Genomic DNA, 22,196 nt, shown 5'->3' with positions numbered 1-22,196 from the left:
CTTCCTGCGCTCACTCCTGAGTGTGAACCTTTGCTTTAACTAAGTCTAGCTTTCCTTCTTCTGTGATTCTTTCTTGCATGGAGACAAGAACTTGGAGCAAGCTTAGCAAGGGGCCCAGACGTGAGGAGACCAGGATCAGTACCAGGTGGTGCTCAGCGCTTCTCTTTCTCCTCTGTTTCATGACACCTTTTTTCCTATCACATTTCTTTCTCATTCACCTCCAGAGTTTTGGAAACTCCATTTTTCTATCCCTTTAGCTGACACTCTTATTCTTTCTTTTCTGGACAAGAGGAGCTGGAGAACAGGGATGAATTCATGGGAGGAGATAATTTACAAAGGATATACAAACAAAAGAAAAGAATGCCTTTTTAAAAAGTATTTATTTATTTGAAAGGCAGAGTTACAAAGAGAGATGAGAGATGGAGAGAGATTTCTTCCAATGGTTCACTCCTGAAATGGCTGCAATGGCGTGGATAGGCCAGGCTGAAGCCAGGAGCCTGGAACCCTGATGGGTCAGGGTCTCCCCTGGGGGTAGCCGGGACACAAGTTCTTAAGCCACCTTCTGTTGCTTTCCCAGGTGTATTGGAAGGGAGCTGGATCAGAAGTGGAGCAGCTGGGGCTCCAACCAGCCCTCATATGGAATGCCTGCATCGCAGGCAGAAGCTTAGCCCACTGCCCCACAACATCGTATTTTTTTTTTTTAAGTACTTATTTTTTGAGAGGCAGAGAGAGTGTGTTTCCATTTCTGGTTTGCTTCCCAAATACCTGCAATGGCCAGAGGTGGGCCAGGGCCGAAAGGCAAGAGCCAGCAACTTTGTCCAGGTCTCTCACAGCGGGTGGCAGGGATCCAATTACTGGATCCATCACTTCCATCACTGCTGCCTCGCAAGTTCTACATTGCCAGAAAGCTGAAGTCAGGAGCTCGCATGGGAATCAAACCAGGTACTTGAACATGGAACACAGGCACTCAACTACCAGGCCAAACATTGGCTTCCTGCCTTTAACACTTAGGAGAAAAATTATCGATTTATCCCCTAGAGTTAATAATGAATGATTCATAACTTACTACAAATCTGGAACAAGAGTTATGCCAATTCTGCAGCTGTGGTGTGCTGGAGACTACCTGCCTTACCAAACATAAATCTATGGAGATCCTGATGCTGGGGAGGAAGATCAATGCCTCTTTTCACCAGACAGCATAATATTTGCTTTTCAGGGAAACGTTGTTTGACCCACAGTTTAAAGAAACTAATAAATTAACAAGATATTGTTTTAGGACAAGATAGACTTTTCAGAGGTAGTGGTCTGGCACACATACAAATCCATATACTAATAAGCCATGTTATCATTGACTTTTTTTCAAGATTTATTTATTTATTTGAGAGGTAGAGTTAGAGAGAGAGGCAGATGCAGAGAGAGAAAGTCTTCCATCTGCTGGTTCACTCCTCAGATGGCCTCAATTCCGGAGCTGAGCCAACAGGAAGTCAGGAGCCAGGAGCTTCTTCTGGGCCTTCCACACGGCTGCAGAGGCCCAGGTACTTGGCCCTTCTTCCACTGCTTTCCCAGGCGATAGCAGAGAGCTGGATTGGAAGAGGAGCAGCCGGGACTAGAACCAGTGCCACAGGCACAGGCTTGGCCCACTATGCCACAGTGCCGGCCCCTATCATCAACTTTCAGAACACTAACGATCTACAACAAAAGACTTCCTAGGGAGTCTCTGGATTTGGGACCAAGAGTTAAAAAAGGAAAGTATGATGATCTTAAGCACTACTTTATGCATTATGTACAATATCTAAATGTACTGTATTTTATCATTAATGGGCAGTAATTATATATTGTTGTTCACTAAATACTAATTGTGCACTGAGTGTTTTCATAAAGTTTATTTCTGTTGATTACAGAATATAATATGAGTTCTTCCAATTTTAGATGCAGAATTTCTAAAACAACATGCCTGTTGTTTACTTTCATGTAATTATATAGGAGGCCATGGTTTCCCTATTTTACTATTGCTACTGGTAACACAGCTCCTACACTGAGTGCCAGCTGTCTGACAAATATCATTCTAAGCCCTTCGAATGTATTTGCTGAGGTCAGTGTTTTGGCACAGCAGGCAAGGCAATGCCTGGGAAAGCTGCAGCAGATGTTCCAAGTGCTTGGGCCCCTGCACCCACACGCGAGACCAGGATGAGGCTCCGGGCTTCCATCTGGCTCGGCCCCAGCAGTTGCAGCCATTTGGAAAGTGAACTTCAGGACAGAAGATACCTCTATCTCTGTAACTCTGCCTTTCAAATAAATAATCGAAAATAAATGTATCTTTTAATCTAATTTTCACAAAGCCAAAGGAGTTATGCCCATTTCACAGAGGAGGAAACCAGCTCACAGAGCAGTTGAGAAATCCACATGTTTTATACTGCAATATCCAATGATGCTTCTGTTTATGATGAATCAATCTAAATAAAACATCTAAATAGCATTTAAACAGTATGAGTGAGATTGGGCTTTACCTTTTCAGTCTTTTCCTAATACTTTTTTTTTAAATAAGCATTAAGGGCTCAAAATTAACTCCCTTAGAATCCAGATTCTTGTGCCCAGTGGTTAAGATAACTTTCAGTATTAAAGATTAAATGGGTTTACTGGGAAAGCTTTACGAAACAAAAATTCCAGTATAAATGGAAAAACACCTAAAAACCCTACCTTGATGCAATCTTCCTGGACTTGTTTTTCAAAACCCGTGTTTTCATCTTCGTAGAACACGTCAGGAATTCTAAAGCGAGGCTTTCATATGGCACACCTGCGGTGTTAGGCCATGATCTCGGTACAAGATCTTCCAACATTCCACACTTGTCTTCTACTGTCAAGAAACATGATAAGTGGTTTTTTTAATCCTTGCTCTGAAAGATACTTATCTGTATTTTTATGTTCCGTGTTGTCTAAATGATAGCTTAGCCTGGAAAATGTCAAGCCTCAGCCTCGATCGCCTTTGAAACAGAGTAGTTCTGCACCGACTTCTGATGCACCCAAACACGGAGTTGTGGACGGCGTGTGCACCTCTCCTCCACTTCACTTGAAAAACCCTGCCTGAATGGGGAGATGAAGATTCATGCTGCCGTTTTATCTCATGACACCACAGCAAATCTGTGCTGGCAAACATCCCAGCCAGATCCTCAATGTGGCTCAAATCTCAATGGAACACAACTGTCAAACCCGGGACTCATTTTAAACCCCTTAAATCTGCACCCACATACTGCATATGACCACCTGTGGCCTCTAATTACAGAGAAAATGGACTAGGAAACCCCTTTTTGTGTTTTTAAGTCCCTAATAATCTATCACTTTTGCTACAGTGCTGGGAGCTACAATTATTACATCAGGCACTAAATAGTTTTTCTTTTTGCATTCAGTTGTGGGTATTTCTTTTTTTTTTTTTTTTTTTGGTTTGTAGAAATTTATTGATATTTCAGAGATGTTTCCTCTTCTATCCCATGAGCACCCAACCAGCTGCCTGCAACAAAGAGCACTTTTAGCCACATTACAAGATTTCAGATTAAATGACTACCAACAAACAGAATATCAGATCTGTTATTTTCAGCAAGTAATCAGTGAGAGAGTTCAAGTTGGGGTGAGATCATCATGTATAGTTGTGGGTATTTCTGTCTCTAGCATACAAGACTATCTTGAATAATAGCAAAATGAAGAAAAATACCTACAGTTTGAGCACCGACTAAGCACCATGTTCATAGCAGAAGAAAAATATATAAAAAAAAAATTTAAAAACTTGTTGTGAGTCCTTTTCAAAATCCTGGAAAAGAGGTGTCACCTGTAGGTGAGGGTGGCATTCCCGGTGCTGCTCATTTGTCTCGGGATTTGTCCATCCGCAGGGAGCCGTCTCTACAGTTTGTTGGGGTGTGGGTTCTGGAACATCGTCTTAGCCAGGGCTAGTGGCATGGTGCCTGCCCTTTATCAAATGCTCTAACAAGGCTGGGAGGTCACACCTCAAAACGGAATCAACCCTTTCTCTTCTTGTCCACTCTGTACTCACGAGGTTGTAGGAGGAAGGCCTAGAACTTGGAGGAAGCCCAGTATCTTCCTCTCTCTCTGGTCTCCCTTTGTCTCTCTACTGGACTGCAGCTCCTCCTCTCTCTCTGGTCTCCCTTTGTCTCTGCGCTGGACCAGGCTGAGCTCAGTGTCTGCCCTTGGGCAAACAGCTCCCTGCTCATGGCACACTCTCCTCTTTCACTGCTTACCCCCTGCTCTCTAGTGCTGGCAGGCATCATTTTCACGCCCCTGGAAGGGTACATGTCCACACCTTAGCTGGGGGTGAGAACTCGGGGACAGGAAGGAGTGAGCACAAGTGTGTGTGCCTTGCTTTGGGCGTTGGTGCTTGAGGTCAGTTGAGCCTGAGGTCAGTGTAATTCTACCCTTCTTCTGGTCTAGTTCTCCAGAGTGGTTTTTTGGTGTTTTGTTTTTGTTTTAAAGATTTATTTATTTATTTATTTGAAATTCAGAGTTACACAGAGAGAGAAGGAGAGGCAGTCACTCCCTAGATGGCTGCAACAGACAGAGCTGTGCCGATCCAAAGCCAGGAGCCAGGAGCTTCTTCCGGGTCTCCCACGTGGGTGCAGGGGCCCAAGACTTGGGTCATCTTCCACTGCTTTCCTAGGCCATAGCAGAGAGCTGAACTGTAAGTGGAGCAGCCAGGTCTCAAACCAGCACCCATATGGGATTCCAGCACTGCAGGCGGTGGCTTTACCCACTATGCCACAGCACCAGCCCCCATGGTTTGTTTTCTTAAAACTTATTTGTTTGAAAGGCAGAGTGACAGAGAGAGAGAGAGAGAGTGCATGAGAGAATCAATCATCCATCTGCTAGTTCACTCCCCAAATGGCTGCAACAGCCAGGGCCAGGCCAGGCCAAAGCCAGAAACAAAGAACTCCATCCGGGCCTCGCCCATGGGTGGCAGGGGCTCAAGCACTTGGGCCATCTTTCATTTCCTTCCCAGGTGCTCTACCAGGGAGCTGGACTGGAAGCAGAGCAGGCAGGTCTTGAACTGCTGCCCATATGAGATGCCAGTGTTGCAGGAGGCAGCTCAACCTGCTGTGCCATGACGCCAGCCCCCAGAGTTCTACATCAGAGTTTGAAGCCAAAGATGTCTCCAACAACTAAATAATCTGTCTTGTTTGGCCCCTGTTATGCATATAGTGTGTTAGAGAGAGGTGGAACCGGACTGAGACTGAACTCCCAGGGTCCTCCGTAAACACCAGCCAGCATCTTGATTCTAGTCTGTTACTGGTTTTTTTGTTTTGTTTTGTTTTGTTTTGTTTTTTTGTTTTGACAGGCAGAGTAGATAGTGAGAAAGAGACAGAGAGAAAGGTCTTCCTTTTCCGTTGGTTCACCCCCCAATGGCCGCTGTGGCCGGCGTGCTGTGGCCAGTGTACCGCGCTGATCCGAAGCCAGGAGCCAGGTGCTTCTCCTGGTCTCCCATGCAGATGCAGGGCCCAAGGTCTTGGGCCATCCTCCACTGCACTCCCAAGTTTTAACAACTTGCAACAAAGTCTACACTTTGTGTGAGGCTCTGTCTCAACTGATCCAATCCTCAAAGCATGATGGACATTGTCTCTGAAATGAATAATCCATTAAGTGTTGAGAAAAAAGTAATACCACGTGCTGAAGGCTGGTGATAACGAAGGAGGTGAAATACAGGCAATGCTAACTTGCAGGCCTCTTGGTGCTGATCTGAACAATTCTAGCTCTTTCTCTTTCAGACAAAAATTTCAAAATTACAGAAGTCACCTAGATTCACATGTCATTAATTACTTGAGGGGAAAACACTGAGGTGTTTTTCTTTCTTGGATTTCTATATCTTAATTAATGGGGCTATCATTCCACATTCACTTTTGTGGAATAATAACTCCAAGCTATTCCAAAAGGGTGCCCCAGCTTCGATCAGTGTAATACATTAAGCCTTTTCTCTCACAATATTCAGCATTCCTGCTAGACACGGGGGATGGGAACCAGGGGAAGAAATGTCACTTCCTCCCCATTCCCGCCGCAGGATCCTTACTTGAAGGTCATGATCCGAGGCAGGCAGCCAGCTTCAGCTACAAAGCCTACAGAAGCAGTCACTATAAGGGGGGAGGTCACGAGGGCCGATCAAAGCAGCTGGCGCCTTGCCCTGTGGCCCTCCTCCGTATCTGTGTTGCAAGATGAAGCATGGTCTGGAGACCGTTAGGGAAGAGCTGGGATAAAAGCAGGTCACCCACACACAGAGGAGGTCGCCATTGGGCACCGAGACCCCGCAGAACAAAGTGAATGCGGTGTCAGACACTGGCCGAGGGCAGAAACCAGGCTGTCCCACGCGTCGATAAAAACCAGCAGAGAATAGCGAAGGCTGCATCCACGGAGATGACTACAACTCAGATGAGCTTCAGCTGAAAGAACCCAATCAGGGACGAGCAGAAGGTCTCTGTGGGACCCGGCAGCCGTGTGCTGGGGCACAAGGGTCTGGCGCTGGCTTCTGACAGAGGCTAGTATCACACTCCCGTGGCTCAGGTGCCTTGGGTCTGCTCCCTAACCATAGGCATGCTCTGTCTCTTACATGTGTTCATGCTGCAAAAGACTGAGCCAGAAAGCTTGAGAACGGCTGTAAATCTGCTAGTGAGAAGCAACTCAGGGCACATGATCCACCGGCATTCAGAGTAAGACCCTGTTCGTATCATGTTAGGAAGAGCAGGGATTGGCTCACTGGCAACAGTTCTGTCACCTGGCTCTATGTAAATATAGAACCACACGCATCCCCAGGGTGGATATTCTGCATTGTGGTTAAGGGGCTGCTCAGCACACAGCTCACTGGAGTGTGTGTCTGGACTCCCAATTCCAGCTTCCTGCGAATGTGGACCATGGAGGCAGCAGACGATGATGCAGGTATTTGGGAACCTGCCAGCACCCACGAGACAGACCTGGAATTCCCAGCTCCTGGCGCTGGCATGGCCCACTTCAGGATGCTGTGGGCATTTGGGGAGAGAGCTAGCAGATGGAAGATCTCTCTGTGTCCTTCAAAATTAATCAGCTTTTTAAGAAAAACGTTTATGGGCCGGCGCCGCGGCTCACTAGGCTAATCCTCCGCCTAGCGGCGCCGGCACACCGGGTTCTAGTCCTGGTCGGGGCGCCGGATTCTGTCCCGGTTGCCCCTCTTCCAGGCCAGCCCTCTGCTGTGGCCAGGGAGTGCAGTGGAGGATGGCCCAGGTGCTTGGGCCCTGCACCCCATGGGAGACCAGGAAAAGCACCTGGCTCCTGGCTCCTGCCATCGGATCAGCGCGCTGCGCCGGCTGCAGCGCGCTGGCCGCGGCGGCCATTGGAGGGTGAACCAACGGCAAAGGAAGACCTTTCTCTCTGTCTCTCTCTCTCTCTGTCCACTCTGCCTGTCAAAAAAAAAAAAAAAAAAAAAAAAAAGAAAAACGTTTATGACAACTCGGATCACTGGCTCACTCTTGGATTACTCAAGGCTCTGGCATCAGATCAGCAGGACGAGCTCGGCTCTGGAGGCGACGGGTTCTGTTGGATTCTTCCACACGAGGCTCTCAGCTAATCCCAGTCAGGAACTTCTAATGGATATTCTTCATGGCTTATTTGCTTTCTTCTCGTGTCTGAATCTTCACACTTACCTGGGCTGATGGACAGTGCCTAGAATTGTTACTGAAGGGCATTCCAAACACAGCTTGCCCTGTTTTGCCGGCAGTAATAAGCTCAATGTAGACAGGGTTGTCCAGGGGATTTGGTTTTTGTTTTTGCTAGGCAGTCAAAGAGCTTGTGACAGACTCCTTTTTAAACGCATCGGTGAGGTGTCTAAGTCATACTCGCCCCTCGGTTAACTCATGTAGGGGGTAGAGGAGGCAATTCAGGTGCAGTGGAAGGGCTGGTATCTCTGCCCTAAAAATTACAATACAGCAAACACAAAGTAAATCTACTTTTTAGACTCCCCTTCTGTGGTTACATTCATTGTCCCTGTCCCACCCCTACCGTTCCATCATTGTCGCTCCCCCATTCGTGGAGGAACGACACAGGACCCTGCGCTGTTCTTTTGTCTGCTCGGCCCTCCCCGGGTTTGCTGCTCGTTCTTCCCGGGTTGGCTGCTGATCCTTCCACCTCCGTGGAAGGGCGGCTCCCCCTGCCACTTTCCCCACTTCCGCGGGGAGCGGCACACCACCGGCCGGCTCTCTCGGGGGCTGCTCAGATGTTATCCTGATGTTCCCCTTAGATGTTCCTGGTGCATGTTGTCTCTCTCCTCCTTTATAGTCCTCTTCCACCAATCCCAACTCTGCTACCCACAGGCCAAGCATGCTGCTCTCCTCCAATCAGGAGCAGGATCAGCTCCTGCAGGTTATTGGTCGAACTGGAGGCAGCTGTGTAAAAGCTGTTTACTCCTCTCCCAGCGCCATATTGTGGGAGAGCAGATGCATAGAATAAGTCTTAATTCCAGTAACTTAGTCTAGTCCAAGTTGCTCCCCACACATCATTAAGATTCTGAGGGTAAAAAATGGCTGGGGACCTGGCACTGGCATTGTGCTGCAGCAGGTGAGGCAGCTGCTTGCCAGGCCTGTACAGAACACCTACTGGAATCCCCATCATTCTGCTTCCATTCTGGCTCCCTGCTAATGTACTTCAGAAGGCACAGAAGACGGCCCAAGTGCTTGGGTCCCTGCCACCCACATGAGAGCCCAGGATGGAGTTCCTGACGCGTGGCTTCAGCCTGGCCCTCACCTGGCTGTTGACTGAGTGAACCAGCAGACAAAAGATCTCTCTCTCTCTTTTGCTCTGCTGTTCAAAAAAACAAGCAAACAAATCTATAAAAAGTAAAGGCTGGAGTTAAATGTGGAAAAAGTGGAGCGAATGAGAAAGCCATTTACAATTTGTTTAGATTTATGTCATAGATTATTAATTTGCAAATAGGCTTGTTGCCCTATATAGAAATGATACTCAGAGCAGACACATGTTCTTTTTTCATTGCTTTATATAATTACACCTCCCTTGCTAAAGCATATTCACCCAACCACCTCTCCTCTCTGTAATAGAAATAAGCAGTAGGAAATCAAGAGGAAAAGCTGTGATAAACCAAATGAGAAGCTGTACTATTCATCTATTAATGCACTTTGTCCACGAGCCAGCCCTTTGGATTTTTATTTAGTCTGCTTTTCCTGCTGATGGCAGGATTGAAACCATAGCTCAGCAAGGAAGATCAGACAGGAGCAGCAAGAGTGACAGCATGGAGGGAGTAGAGGGGTGTTGGACAATGAAGTGACAAGAAAAATGAAAAAAGCAGACTCAAGGCCTCAAAAATGTCAGCGTTGGGGGCTGGTGCTGTGGTACAAGGGGTTAAGCTGTGGCCGGTAGCACCGGCATCCCACACGGGTGCCAGTTCTAGTCTCGGTTGCTCCATTACCAATCCAGCTCCCTGCTAATGCACCTGCGAAGACAGTGGAAGATGGTCCTTGGCTCCTGGCTTTGGCCTGGCTCTGCTCTGGCTGTTGTGGCCATTTGGGGAGTGAACGAGCGAATAGAAGATATTCTCTCTCTCCCTCTCTCTCTGTCTTTCTCCCCCCCCCCTTTCTCTCTGCCCTTCAAATAAATCATTAAATCTTTAAAAACAAATAAAAATAAATAAATACATCTTTACAAATAAGTGAATAAAAACCTTAGTATCCAAGCTCATCTAGTATACGGTCAATCTATATACCTGAATACCGATGTACTTCCCACAAGACCAAGGGGTTTAGGTGAGTAATTAGAAGTCCCTTGTGCCTGTTAAGCATCAGGACAACACTAAGTTTTAGTTTCAAGTGGCAAGAACCCTCCTACCTGGGCTAGGACTAGGACTTTAGAGGTCTGCAAGCCACATTCCCTGTCCTCATGGAATTTGCATGAAAAATTTGCAGTGAGAGGTGATCGAGGCAGCCAGTGGGGCCAGAATTCACACGACGTTCAAGGAGGGATGAAAGCAGCATACTAGGGTGTCCCTGAGTGTGGAAGATGGCAGAGCCAAGATTCTACGATGAATCCTGATTTTCCCCCTAGGCAGCTGGGTGCGTGGTGATGTTGTTAATAAACAACAAAGCAAGAGGAAAAATACATGTGAGTTTGGAAAGAGTAAGTTCACTTTTGAAATGTTCATGTGACAGCCAGAAGTCAGAAGTACTGTTCTGGAGTTCCAAAGAGAGTCCTCTGGCATTCTCAAGTGTCAGTGATAATGGAAGCTCTAGGCAAAAACAAGAATGCTATTTACAGAGGAAGGAGGAGGGGAAGTTCAGGAATGTAAGAAAACGGAGTTGTGGAGCAGTGGGTGAAGTCATCGCCTGCAACACCGGCATCCCTCCTGAGTCCTGGTTCAAGTCCCAGCTGCTTCACCTCTGCTCCAGCTCCCTGCTAATGAGCCTGGGAGAGGAGTGGAAGACGGCCAGGCGGCTTGCTCCTGCTACTCACTTGAGAGTACTGGATAGAGTTCCAGGCTCCTGACTTGGGCCTGGCCTACCCCCAGCTGTTGCGGCCATTTGGGGAGTAAACCAATGAACAGAAGATCTCTTTCACTGCCTCACCCTCCCTCTCTGCAATTCTGCCTTTCAAATAAATAAAGAAATCTTTATGAGAGAGAGAGAGAGAGAGAGAGAGAGAGAGAGAGAGAGAGAGAGAATATCTACATTTATAATATGCTTAGGGTTATAGGACCCAGGGAAGGACATTGAAAGGATCTGTTCCAAGGAACTGGGATAAAATCAGGAGATGGATGTGATGTGAAGGCCGAGTGAAAGACCAGGTGGGGCCAATGCTGTGACGTAGTGGGTAAAGCCTGCAGTGCCAGTTCCAGTCCAGCTGCTCCACTTCCAATCCAGCTCCATGCCAATGTGGAGAACAAAAGATGGCCCAGGTCCTTGGGCCCTGAACCCATGTGGGAGACCCAGAGGAAGCTCCTGGCTCCTGGCTTTGGATTGGTGCAGCGCCAGCAATTGTGGACATTTGGGGAGCGAACCAATGATTGGAAGATCACTGTCTCTCCCCACTCTGTCTGTAACTCTACCTCTCACATAAATATATGAATCTTTAAAAAGAAAGGTGAATACTGGGAAGTGATGCTTGAGTCTGACAACGAGGGCATCTCCTGTAAGTGGTGGAAGGGAACCAAAATCTGAAGGGTTGAAAAGGGAGTGACATTGGCAGAATGAGAGGAGGGGTCTTCATGACAGGCAGCTTCCAAGACACATGCCAGCAATCCTAGTCACCTTGTACTCACACCCGTGGACAACACGCTCCCACTGCATATGGGGTGGGCCTACTGATTGCCCTCAATGGAACAGAACACAGCAAAAGTAACAGACTGCCATTTCCAAGACTGGGCTACAAAAAAACATAGATTTGAATTTGCTTGCTTCTGTCCTGCAGCTTCTGGGAGGCAGAAGTGATGAGTCAAGTAGATGGATTTCTGCCACCCGTGTGGGTACATGCACTGACTTCCCAGCTCCTGGCATCACCACTGCCTTGCTACAGCTATTGTGGGCATTTGAGGAGTGTATCAGCCAATGGGAGTCACTCTGTATCTTTCAGTCTATCTCTCTAATAGGTTAATAAGAATAAGAATAAGAAAACCACCTTTATAAAATTAAGTATGTCCTGTATTTCTAAGAGGTATTTTTTCCAAAAACAATTCACTCGAGGAGATGACCTGTGGCCTTTGGAATAACCTGAAGGCTGAAAGTCATCAGGAAACTTCAAGGTTAAGATGTTGAACACTGCAGCTGGTGCTGTGGCACAGTGGGCTAAGTTGCTTGCTATGGGCCGGCGCTGTGGCTCACTAGGCTAATCCTCCGCCTTGCGGCGCCAGCACACCGGGTTCTAGTCCCAGTCGGGGCGCCGGATTCTGTCCCGGTTGCCCCTCTTCCAGGCCAGCTCTCTGCTGTGGCCAGGGAGTACAGTGGAGGATGGCCCAAGTCCTTGGGCCCTGCACCCCATGGGAGACCAGGAGAAGTACCTGGCTACTGCCTTCGGATCAGCGCGGTGCGCTGGCTGCAGCGCGCCGGCCACAGCGGCCATTGGAGGGTGAACCAACGGCAAAGGAAGACCTTTCTCTCTGTCTCTCTCTCTCACTGTCCACTCTGCCTGTCAAAAAAAAAAAAAGTTGCTTGCTATGACCTCATCCTATATTAGAATGCCAATTGGAGTTTCAACTCCACTTCTGATTCAGTTTCCTGCTCATGTGCCTAGGTGGCAGTGGATAATGGTGCAAGTAATTGGATTCCTGCCTTCCACCTGGGAGACCTATAAGGAGTTCCTGGCTCTTGGCACAGCGCTAGCTGTTGTGGACATTTAGGCATCAAACAAGGGACAGATGATCTCTATTTTCTGTCCTTCTCTTTCTGTCATTCTGCCATCCAAACAAATAAGTCTTTTGAAGCAAAGATGTTGAATAACAGTGTACAAATTGTTCAGAATGAGGAGCTGGCACTGTGGCTCATTGGGTTAAAGCTATGGGATGCAGTATCCGCATCCCATATGGGCACCAGTTCGTCTCACTCTTCTTCTTCTGATCTAGTTCCCTGCTAAAGTGTCTGGGAAAGCAGCAGAAGATGGCCAAGTGCTTGGGCCCCTGCCATCCATGTGGGAGACCTGGATAGAGTTCCAGGCTCCTGGCTTCCGCCTGGCCCAGTCCTGGCCATTGTGGCCATCTGGGGAGTGAACCCCTCTCTTTGTAACTCTGCCTCTTAAACAAATAAAAAATTTTCAAAAAATAAAAATAAAAACTGAGAATACCAAATGTTGATAAGCATTTGGAACAACTGGAACTGTCATACACAGCTGATGTTTACAACTGCAAGATGTGATTATTGATCAGATCAGTCTGGCTTTCCCAGAAGAGCTTTATAGTGATTTGTGCAGATGGAAATCTCCGGTTGGGAAGCAAGTGTGTGAGAAGTCCTCGACTGGGAGCCAGCATCGAAGCCTTTTCAGTTGACAAGCTGTCCAGACAGATTTCCTGTGCATGAAGTCAGGCCGTAGGAGGACAAGCAGCTCAACTCTGATGGTTTTCACGCTGGCTCTCAGCTCCTCTGCCAGGGCACTGAGTTTCCACTTCCCCGGATACGTGTCTGTGATGTTTTTCATTGCAAGACTTGTTTTTCCTGCCTTTTTACTTTTATCAGATAGCTGAACAACTAATCTGTCGGCAAAGTTTGCTCATCTGATATTAGGGCTCCTTTCTGTCACGTGGTGGTTAATTCTGCAGCGTCCTTTAAAATGCTGCCTTGATAGTAGCATAATGATCCATTTACCAGTGCATATTGGAAGGACAAATTTTGGTGCAAAACCACATTATCAAGCCTGGCACAGCATTTACCACTTTAGCACCTCTTCACGTGCTCTGTATTGTCTGATGTGAGATGTTTCTTTCTTTATGTTTTTTGTTTTTTGTTTTTTGTTTTCAGGGAGACAGTAGTGGACCTGGCATTGTGGTACAGCAGGTTGTCATCTCCCGAGGCTTTCACAACCCCTGTTGGAGTGCCTGGTCTGAGTCCTGGCTACTCTGTGCCTCTGACCCAGCTTTCTGCTAATGCACATGGGAGACGTAGATAGTGGTCCAAGAACTTGGGTTACTCTCACCCAAGGGAAAGACCTAGGAGTTCCTGATTCCTAGCTTTGAGCTGGCCCAGCCCTGGCGCTTGCAGAAGTTTGAGGAGTGAACTAGTGGACAAAGAATCTCTCTTTCCTTCCCTATTACTCTACCTTTCAAATAAAGACATCATATTTCAAAAAAGATCATAGAAATTAAATTAAAATATAAGCTTATTTTGATGCAAATTTTTAAAATTTCATGCATAGTTTTTAAAATTTAAATGAGGCTAGTAGACCAAATGCCAGCCCCCCTGTGAATTTTTGAAGACCCCTTGTGTCAGTTCAGTGCAGAATTCTTTCTTCTGTGGATTGAGAGTGATGCACACAGTTGCATGCTCACCACAGTCAAGACCCAGAACAGCTCCACCAACCAAACTTTCCTGAATGCTGCCCATTTTCAGTGAATGCTTCCCCCAGTCGGGGCCCCTGACAACCGCCAGTGAGTTCTCCACCCTGAGGGTTGCTTTGTTCCTAGTGTTGCATGAGCGGCATCCCAGAGCCCTTCACATAGGATAATGCATCCAAGAGTGCTCCATGTTGTGGCGTGCATCAGTCGCCTGGCCCCTTGATCACTGGGTCCTAGTCCAGTGCATACGTATGTATGTGCACCCCTGTTTCCTTATCCATTTCCCAGTGTAGCATCTGGGCTGTTTCCAGTTTTTGGTGATTATGGAAAAAGTTGCAGTAAAGATTTGCATGTGGGGTTTTTGTGAATCCAAGACTTCATTTCTCTTGGATAAATACTTTGTAGTGATATTGCTGGCTCATATGGTATGTTTAACTTTTTAAGAAACTGTCCAACTTTTCCTCAAATTAGCTATGCCATTTTGCTTTCCAAAAGGCACAAAATCTAGGTGCTGGCAGGCACTGTGGCAGAGTGGGTAAAACTGCCGGCTGTGGTCCTGGCATCCCATATGGGCACCGGTTTGAGCCCCGGCTGCTCCACTTCCAATTCAGCTCCCTGCTGATGGCCAGGGAAAGCAGAAGATGGCCTGAGTTCTTGTGCCCCTGCACCCACATGGGGATCCAGAAGAAGCTCCTTTCTCTGGTTCAGGATTTTACAGCAATTTAATCATAGAAATATGTATCATTATAAGGATTATAATTTATTTGTATTCTTTTTCCTCCATAATCACCCAAAATGATAGGATCTGCTAAGACCTACAGTCTAGGCAGCTGTCACCTACAGTGGTGTCTGCAATACAGCCTTGATTCAAACAGAAACAGGATTCTGCTCATGCAGGTAGAGATGAAAATTTCAGAATTTCTTGGCTGGAAGAGACACAAGAGGTTTTTGAACACGATCCTTTCACTGTTCAAGTGAGAACTCTGACTCCCAAGAATGTGATAAATCCTTCAAAAATATTTAGATCCAAAAACTACTTAGATAAAAGACAGGTGTAGAGTAGGAGAATCAGAGCCATCTGGAACCACTGTTGACCTGCTGATCCGTACCTCTCCCTTTGGTTTACTTTGAAATATGAATAATTATCATTGTTCTGTTCTCTCTGTAAGCTCCCGGTGGCCTGGGAGGGGCACAGGGAACTCCGGTAGAAGGAATCCCGGCAGCTGGCCAGGTTACCTGCGAGAGTAGTGGACAGACTGGGGGGAGACAGGCTGCTCAACAATCCCGTCAGCTGTCTGTGGATGCATGACTCAGCGCCCTCTGTCAAGTCGCCCCTGGCACTCAGGTGAGCACGTGCAGGCATTAGGAACGTACACATACGTGTCACAAGTACTCTGTGCACACCAACCCACAAGCATTCTGAGGCAAGCACTATTATCATGACCACTGCAGGCACAAGGAAACTGAGGCACAGAAACTTGAACTTGTCCAGTGCTATTCAGGGAGTAGGTGGCACAGCTGGAGCTGGAAATGTCTGGCTGCAGAGTCCAGCCATACTACTTCAGAAAGACAGCGGTCACTCAGATATTGCTTACAGATGCCAGGCTGTGTTTCTACATGTATTAAATGGTGTAGCCCTTAACGAGGGTGTCAAATGTCTAGCCCATGGCCATATAAATCCCGCAAGATCATCTGGTCTGGCCCTGCCAAGGCAACTGCAGGCAGAACTTGAAACTCAATAATCAATATCAGGTTAATTTCTTTTTTTTTTTTTAAAGATGTGTTTATTAATTTGAAAGGCGGAGTTACAGAAGGGCAGAGGCAGAGAGAGAGAGAGAGAGAGAGAGAGTCAGTCATCTTCCATCTGATGGTTCACTCCCCAATTGGCCGCAACAGCCTGAGCTGCACCGATCTGAAGCAAGGAACCAGGAGCCTCTTCCAGGTCTCCCACGTGGGTGCAGGGGCCCAAGGACTTGGGCCATCTTTCACTACTTTCCCAGGCCACAGCTGAGAGCTGGATTGGAAGTGGAGCAGGCGGGACTAGAACTGGCACCCACATGGGATGCAAGCGCTGCAGACAGCGGCTTTACCCACTATGCCACAGGTTAATCTATTCTTATGGATTTATTTACTGGGGACAGCGCTGTGGCATAGTGGATAAAGCCATTGACTGTGACGCTGGCATCCCACATAGGCACTGTTTCTTCTTGCGATGCAGCTCCCTGCTAATGGCCTGGGAAAAGTAGCAAATGGCACCTGCCACCCATGTGGGAAACCCATTTCGAGTGCCAGCCTCCTGGCTTTGGCCTGGACCAGGACTGGTTGTTGTGGGCATTTGGGGAGTGAACCAATAGCTGGAAGATTCTCTCTCTCTGTCATTCCACCTCAAATAAAAAAATGAGTAATTAAATATTACAAAAATTCAGGGGCCAGGCTTGCTGTTTTTATAACAACTAACTCTCAGGAGAACAAATTCATTCTGCAAGGCCAGCACTGTCGCTCCCCCTCTTCGAGGAGGAACGACACAGGACCCTGCGCTGTTCTTTTGTCTGCTCGGCCCTTCCCGGGTTTGCTGCTGGTCCTTCCACCTCCGTGGAAGGGCGGCTCCCCCTGCCACTTTCCCCACTTCCGCAGGGGAGTGGCACACCGCCGGCCGGCTCTCTCGGGGGCTGCTCAGATGTTATTCGGATGTTCCTCTTAGATGTTCCTGGTGCATATTGTCTCTCTCCTCCTTTATAGTCCTCTTCCACCAATCCCAACTCTGCTACCCACACGCCGAGTACGCTGCTCTCCTCCAATCAGGAGCAGGATCAGCTCCTGCAGGTTATTGGTCGAACTGGAGGCAGCTGTGTAAAAGTTGTTTACTCCTCTCCCAGCGCCATATTGTGAGAGAGCAGATGCATAGAATAAGTCTTATTTCCAGTAACTTAGTCTAATCCGAGTTGCTCCCCACACAGCACCAAACTCTTTTCCAAGGCTGATGCCACCACGACAAGACTACCTTCCCACTAGCCCCACCTCCCAAAGATTCCACCACCTCGACACCCTTGATTTCAGCATACGGACCCTTGGGACTAAGGATTCCGAGATGCCAAGCATGCAAACCCCTGGGAGACACATTCAATGCACAGCATTTATTCATACTAGAATTTTTAGGGGCATCTACATAGCTGTTAAAACGCTGGATTGACACCTACATCCCTCATCATTCTGCCTGGGATTGATGCCTGCCTCCAGTTCCCGAATCCAGTTTCCTGGCACAAGTAATTAGGTCCCTGCCAGCCACATGGGAGACCTGGATTGTGTTCCTGGCTCCTGGCTTTGGCCTTGGCTTTGTCCCAGGCATTGTGGGCATTTGGGGAGTGAACCAATACATGGAAGATATCTCCTTCCCTCTCTCTCTGTAACTCTTTCAAATAAATAAATCTTAAATAAATAAAAATAAATGATAGGACTAGGTTTCTCTATAAAATTTACATTAAAATGTTAATTAACTATAGTACTTACAGGATAAAATGTGTTTGATTCTAGAGTATAATTCTAATGAAACATTATTTGAATGGCAATATGTTTACTGCAAGAAATCCTTGCTGGAATCCCAGGAGTTCTATTTTTGTTACTGCAAAAACTGATGTTAGTTCAATCATTTTCTTAAGAAGACATGTATGACAAGAGATTAAAATTTCTTCTTAAATATCACTTTTCAAGATTATGTCTCAGGAAAATATTATGTTTTCTGCAAAGAAATTACATACTGGAGCTGTGTTTGTGCTTCTGGCAGAAAGACGTTAGATACTTATAAATTTTTCAGATATGTTATGGTAGACATTTCTGGGTCAAACATATCCATATAAGAATGTTTAAAATATGTTTGCATTTACTACGTGTTCTCAGTAGCTACAATATTTGCATTTTCTACTTGAAGCTCATAAAATCAATTACCATATGATCAAGGATGAAGTTTATTAAGCTGCTGTGTTCTGTGGGGCTGGCTAAGCCTCTGCCTATGGTGCCGGCATCCCATACTGGCGGCAGTTTGTGTCCCAGCTGATCCTCTTCCCATCCAGCTCTCTGCTAATGACCCAGGAAAGCAGTGGAAGATGGCTCAAGTGCTTGGGCCCTTGCACCTGCATGGGAGAGCAGAAGGAAGCTCCTGGCTCTTGGCATCTCATGGGTTCAGCTCTGGCCATTGTGGCCATTTGGGGAGTGAACCAGTGGATGGAAGATCTTTCTCTCTGTCTCTCCCTCTCTCAGTAACTCTATTACCCAAGTAAATAAATAAATACAATCTTGGAAAAAAAAGATGCTGTGTTCTTCCAGTGGATACAAGGGCATTGCCTTCCCTGCTGTGGGGTGTTTGCACACAGAGCTGCTCTCCCAGAGCTCCTGCAAGAAATGGAGGTGCACAGTGCAGGGTACTCAGTCACTGTAGGGAACTGGAGGTTTTCATTTTGAGTCCTCCTCTAATTTTTAGGAATATCAAGCTTATAGCTTTGACCTATACAACAAATCCAGTCTTACTCTAGTACATATTCACATCCACTACGTTTTTTCCAAGGCATCTTTTTCATTGTAATCTTATCAGCTCTTTGAGGATAAATATAAAAATCTATCCAAGGGGCATTGTTAAATACTTAAAAGGGCACTAACAAGAACTAGTAGAAATAAAATGTAATGAATAAGGAAATACAAAATTAAAAGTGGAGATGTGAATGAATAGGAAACCTAAGGAGAAGAAAATGTGTCCAACAAAAAGTAACAGAGATGAGAACTTGTAACAGATCCACTGGAAAGGCAGTATCTGCAGAAAATAAAAAATAAGAGGAAACAATAGGAAAAAATACTCGTTAGGTAATTATGCAGAATTTGTTCTGGACTGCCTTAATGTCTTCTAACCACACACACCCAGCCAGTGTGAAGGGTTTTCACATAAGGCTTTTGAAACCAAGAATGTGTAGGCTACAGTTAACTTACTCTAGTTCTCACACTGAGGTCCTAACTCCCCGTACCTCAGAATGTGACTGTATATGGAGAGAGGGTCTTTAAAGAGGTAAATTAAATTAAAATGAGGTCATTAGGATACTCCCTCATCCAATAACTGTGTCCTGCTAAGAGGAGATCGGGACAGGCCCAGGAGAGGCCACCAAGGAACCAACCCTGCTAGCACCTTGCCCTTACACTTCTCGCCTCCAGAACTGTGAAAAAACAGACCTCCGTCTCAACCAAATTGAGTGCACAGCACTGTGCTACAAGCACCCTAAGGGCAAATGTAACTGGTTTTACATAACTTTCATAACACAATCAATAAAGGCACTTCTATTTTGCCAAAACAAGATGCCAAGCAAAAATGCCGTACGTCAACCTTTCAAAATCTGGTTGGTTCCATATTTGTAGCTTACTGTTGTTACACAGGCTGAGTGAATATCCCTTATCCCAAAATTTGGGGACTAGAAGTGTTTCAGATCGAGGAATACATGCAAATAGGAAGGTATTTCTGGTATGAGACCTAGGTCTAAACACAAAATTCACTTATGTTTCATATATGTTTATACTGGAGATTTTTTTAAAGATTTTATTTATTTATTTGAGAAGTAGAGACAGTGAGAGGGAGAGACAGAGAGAAAGGTCTTCTGTCCGTTGGTTCACTCTCCAAATGGCCCCAAAGGCAGGAGCTGCACTGATCTGAAGCCAGGAGCCAGAAGCTTCTTCTGGGTCTCCCACGTGGGTGCAGGGGCTCCAGGACCTGGGCCATGTTCTACTGCTTTCCCAGGCCACAGCAGAGAGCTGGATTGGAAGAGGAACAGCCAGGACTAGAACCGGTGCCCATATGGGATGCCGGTGCCGCAGGCAGAGGATTAACCTACTGTGCTGTGGCGCCGGCCCCAAGGACTTTTTATATAAAGAGTCTAATGTTTTTGCGCATGGAACAAAATTTTATGGTTTTCTACTTACGGTATCACATCCAGACTCAGAAAAGTTTTGGATTTGGGGGCATTCTGAACTCTGATTTTGGATTAGGAATGCACACTTTGTACTTGATCTTGAGTTCCTTCTCTTACGGAAGGTTTGCAACTCCTTTCTTTCTTATTTCCCCCAAATTCCTCTCTAATTTCAGATATCAGCTCTTATTGCCTAATGGCTATACAGTGTTGTGTTTGTCTACTAAACTCAGGACTCATGACAACAGCGTCCCTGGGACCCCATGGTCTGCCTGTGCCCCAAGTCAGGGGCTCACAATCTGTGCACTAGCATCCAGGGCCAGCAGACCAGTCACGTGCGCAGGTCAGCAGCTTCTCCAGTCTCGCCTTCCCCAGGAACTTCATCACAACAACGCAAAGGGAGAGGGTTGTATCAGCACTCCAGAACGCTCCAGCACCTCACTGTGTAGGCGCCACAACTACGGCTGACGCTTCTATTCACTCTGGTCTCTGTTCACGTGCTGCAAACACACCCAAGCGGGTAAGCATCGGGGCCACCTGGTGACCAGGCTCTTCTTCCTGTTCTCCAGAGACGGCAGGGACGCCGTGAGGAACAGGTGTGACTTCCTGTGGTGCAGTGGGAATATTACGGTCTCCACGCAAGCCTAGTACAGGCAGGGGCCTTTCTAAGAACAACATCAGTAAGCTGAGGCAGCACAATGTGCTGCTCTGTTCCCCACAGCAGCTGGGCTCTGGGCTCTTCTGTAAGGACTTCCAGAGCCGCAAAGCCCAGTTGGAAGAATTGTTGTGAATTCCACCATTTGTTGACCATCTGCTGCATACACTACGCTCAACAGGTGCAACCCCAATAGCAGAAATACCTCATTCAAGAATTCTGACTCCAGTGAATGCATTTATTCTCAGACTATTTTGTAATTTTTTTATTTGTGATAGAGGAGAGGGAGGTGGGGAGGGAGTGAGGAAGGGAGACAGAGAGGGTAGGAGAGAGATGGGGGAGGGGCGGGCAGAGATTTCTCACGCACTGGTTTACTCCTCAAAAGCCTACAACAGCTTACACTGGGCCAAGCCAAAGCTGGGACTAGGAACTCCCTCTGGGTTTCCCACAGGGACTCAAGTAGCCCAGCCATGACTGCCAGCTCCCAGAGGGAGCATTAGCAAGAAAGTGCATCAGAAGCAGAACCAGGACTTGAACCAGGACTTGAACCAGGCACTCCGGGTTGAATGCGGGTGTCCCACGTGGTGTCTTAACCGCAGGCCAAACAGCAGCCCCTCTGAATGTTGCCTGAGTGCCCACAGTGGGCCGCACTGCTGCAGGGACTGAGCTCGATGACCAGGACAGCCAAGGCAAGTTCCAGCCCACACCAGCTCATGACGCACGCGGGCTGCCGGCCGCTACACCCTGGAGAGGCGGTGATGTGCAGCCCCGCGGCGGGGGTGGGGGCTTCCAGCACAATGGGCTTTGCTTTATTTCGTTTTAAAAACACATGTTGCTATGCCTTTTGCAACCACAATGATTCATCAGTCTCCTGGATGACCCTTCCAGTGAAGTGTTTTTTTTTTTTTTTTTAACACTTTACGGTGCCTTAGACTTGGAAGAGACCTTTGTAGTGGTAACAGCGTTAACTCATTTATTTTACAGATTAAAAAAAAAAATGAAGTGGCTCAGTTTACCATTGCAGCCCGGCAGGATGGAAGAGGAGGCCCCGGATGTCCTCGTGGGTTTTCCTTAATCGCATTTCCATGTTGCTGGGCAGAAGCGACTTCTGCAGAAAGCAGAGAGGACAGTGAGTTAGGGCTGCGGCGACCGGGGGAGACTTGGTTATTGGGAAATCACAGCTTAGGGAAAGACGAATAGGACACCTGAGCCCACACCCCCACCGCTCACTAAAGAAAAGCCATTTACCGGGGCCCTAAGTCCCTTGTCTTTAAAATGAAGGGATAGGCCAGCGCGGGAGGACATTTGCATAGCAGCCTGAGGCCAGCAGGGGCCAGGAGACCGATAGAGCGGCCGGCACCTAGCGCTAAAAACGCTATTTTACCGCTCATCATACAGTCACTGCACTCACACGCAATTTTCAGAACCAGCGGGTCTCGCTGTAGAAACCAGGCATAATTTCCAAGGTCCATCAGGGACGGGACGCGTCCTCCAGGGGCCCGGCGCGGCACCTGCAGCGTGCCCCGGGGGCCAGCGCCAGGCCCCGGGCTCCGGCCGCCGGCCCCGCATCCCGGGCGGGCGCCGCTGCGGTGCGCCCGGGGCC

At 47.3% G+C, this 22,196-nt stretch overlaps 1 long non-coding RNA gene and 1 other non-coding gene across 5 annotated transcripts; both read right to left on the bottom strand.

Annotated features, from left to right (window-relative positions):
- Positions 1–2,697: 2,697 nt before the first annotated feature.
- LOC103348945 (uncharacterized) lies at positions 2,698–22,146 on the bottom strand. 4 transcript variants are annotated; one of them, XR_001793678.4, is made up of 3 exons: positions 22,005–22,146; positions 21,610–21,701; positions 2,698–2,854 (listed from the first exon to the last, which is right to left on the bottom strand). It is a non-coding gene; the product is annotated as an uncharacterized LOC103348945 (long non-coding RNA). The 4 variants fall into 4 exon arrangements; XR_016213176.1 differs by having other exon boundaries at positions 2,713–2,851; XR_016213175.1 differs by lacking the exon at positions 2,698–2,854 and adding an exon at positions 19,570–19,783.
- LOC138843922 (small nucleolar RNA SNORD81) lies at positions 3,567–3,643 on the bottom strand. The gene has a single exon (XR_011379134.2). It is a non-coding gene; the product is annotated as a small nucleolar RNA SNORD81 (small nucleolar RNA).
- Positions 22,147–22,196: the final 50 nt, after the last annotated feature.

This window comes from Oryctolagus cuniculus, chromosome 9 (assembly GCF_051225735.1).
Source record: "Oryctolagus cuniculus isolate XC-2025 breed Fujian yellow rabbit chromosome 9, ASM5122573v1, whole genome shotgun sequence".
Classification (NCBI taxonomy): Eukaryota; Metazoa; Chordata; class Mammalia; order Lagomorpha; family Leporidae; genus Oryctolagus; species Oryctolagus cuniculus.
The sequence above is the reverse complement of the archived record's forward strand: the minus strand, read 5'-3'. Positions and strand labels throughout refer to the sequence as shown.